Genomic DNA, 2,500 nt, shown 5'->3' with positions numbered 1-2,500 from the left:
CCAATCCGCATCAGAGCTAATTTGCACAATGCTCACTAAAGTACAAACTGTCGCTCAAATTGCGCAAATCGCCGCTAGTCGCCTGAATTGCTTTTGTCTCGCAACTCAATACAAAGTCAATTACTTCCATCGCTGGAATCGCTAACGTCGTGCTCGGTCTATTCGTGCCTTAACAGGGACAGAGAGAGAGGAAGAGATGGACTACAGTACGCTACCATCGCTCCAATCTATAATCTATATGGTGTTCACTGTATGTCAAAAAAAAAGGTCAGCGTCTGCGCCTAGGCTTTGAGCCGTGTAGCGCTTGGTGTGTCTGCTCACAAATAAGTTTGCACACAACTGGCTTTTGTCGAAAACGGTCAGTGACTTCAAGCTGTCTTGACATTGACTTCTTTTGTTACTTTTCGCCGGCAATATACAGTTTTTGACACAAGCTTTGTGTGCGCCCCATTTTTGTTACTGTTAGTGCCGACATCCCAAGCCCCACCAATCACAAAGCTCTCTGGTCTTGGCCCAACGATCACAAATCAGTGAAAGTGCTCTCTGCATAGGTGCTCTCTGCATAGGTGTTCTCTGCATAGGTGCCGGAAAGGGGATGCAGTGGTGCATTTGCATGCCCACTTTTGGGCTCCCTGAATGAGGCAACTCAACTTTTACTGTAGACAAATGAGTGGAGTGTAGCAGCAGAAACATTGTTAAGAAATAAAAGATGAGGGGGAAAAATGCACCACCACTTTAAAACTTTTTCAGCCGCCCTTGGCTCTCTGGGCTTGGTCTCTCTCTCTTTTCTCTCTTTTCTCTCTTTCTCACTCTCGCTCTCCAGGGGGGCGATGATGTTATCTGCTTGGAAAGGAAGAACCACTAATTTGACGCAGCTTGCTGAGTTATTGAGAGTGTGTATGTGTGTATTTGGCATCATTGACTTATTGTTTTAAGTGTGCATTTGGGCCACCACTGAACGTGTGTGTGTGTGTGTGTGTGTGTGTGTGTGTGTGTGTGTGTGTGTGTGTGTGTGTGTGTGTGTGTGTGTGTGTGTGTGTGTGTGTGTGTGTGTGTGTGTGTGTGTGTGTGTGTGTGCGCGTGTGTGCGCGAGACGGACATCATTGTTGAAGTGTGTGTGTTAGGGTGTGGTTGCGCTGAATGATTACTGTGTGTGTGCGTGTGTCTTTGACTGTCTGTAAAAGTACATCATATTTTCATGTGTACCTTCTTGTGTGTGAATGTGCATTTCAGTGAGTGAGTGAGTGAGTGTGAGGTCATGGCTTGAGGTCATCAGTGTTGTCCTGCTTGTTGTGACCTCAGGCCAAGGTCTGACCTTTGACCTCTGATCTTTGTTCACACTGAGGTGGAATCTGCTGTCCACTGTTGAGGTCCTTCTTTAGACATAAATGTGTGTGTGTGTGTGTGTGTGTGTGTGTGTGTGTGTGTGTGTGTGTGTGTGTGTGTGTGTGTGTGTGTGTGTGTGTGTGTGTGTGTGTGTGTGTGTGTGTGTGTGTGTGTGTGTTCTTACACTGGTGTGGGATAGGATCGCTTGTCCAGTGTTAAGGTTGTTGTGCTGACAAAGCTAGTGTCTCTACAACAGCAATCAAGCACCACATTTGTGTGCGTGCGTGCGTTAGTTACTGTATAAGCAATATTTGTCATTTAAATCTGCCTTGATGTTTGTGTTGGCGTGTTGACTGTTCGATTGACTTGTAGTTGTCTGGTATTGACTATTAGGGCTGCGGAGCTGAGTAGTTGGGCTACCGTAGGACTGATTTGTATGGATCTGGGATTGACTGGTAGGACTGAAGAGATGGACTGGGAGGACTTAACAGTTTTTGTTGTTTGGTAATAAATCCAGGAAAACACACACACACACACACACACACACACACACACACACACACACACACACGAACATGTATTGAAATGTCAGTGATGTGACTTAACCGTTTTTGTTGTTTGGTAACAAATCCAGGAGCACACACACACACACACACACACTCTCACACTGACACACACACACTCACAAACTATCACAAACACACGGACATGTATTGAAATGTCAGTGATGTAACAGTTAAAAAATAGATGCCGCCCAAGCCAAGCCCACTCACACTCTGCTAATGCCTGCGCACACACACACACACACACACACACACACACACACACACACACACACACACACACACACACACACACACACACACACACACACACACACACACTCCCCAAGCACTGCACTGTTGATGAGCTGAGCGCTACATGTTCACACTAAATGAGTCATCCGCTTTGTGTGTGAGATCTGTTCTTCTGTATACTGTATAGGCTAGGTGTGTGTGTGTGTGTGTGTGTGTGTGTGTGTGTGTGTGTGTGTGTGTGTGTGTGTGTGTGTGTGTGTGTGTGTGTGTGTGTGTGTGTGTGTGTGTGTGTGTGTGTGTGTGTGTGTGTGTGTGTGTGTGTGTGTGTGTGTGTGTGTGTGTGTGTGTGTGTGTGTGTGTGCGTGCAGAGATGTAAA

At 46.3% G+C, this 2,500-nt stretch overlaps 1 protein-coding gene across 1 annotated transcript in view; it reads left to right on the top strand.

Annotated features, from left to right (window-relative positions):
* The window catches only part of acer2 (alkaline ceramidase 2), an 18,743-nt gene that overhangs the window by 8,582 nt on the left and 7,661 nt on the right, over positions 1-2,500 (top strand). The gene's annotated exons all lie outside the window — the stretch shown is intronic.

Source organism: Engraulis encrasicolus, chromosome 21 (assembly GCF_034702125.1).
Source record: "Engraulis encrasicolus isolate BLACKSEA-1 chromosome 21, IST_EnEncr_1.0, whole genome shotgun sequence".
Classification (NCBI taxonomy): Eukaryota; Metazoa; Chordata; class Actinopteri; order Clupeiformes; family Engraulidae; genus Engraulis; species Engraulis encrasicolus.
Note: the sequence above shows the minus strand (reverse complement) of the source record. Positions and strands in the feature narration are given on the sequence as shown.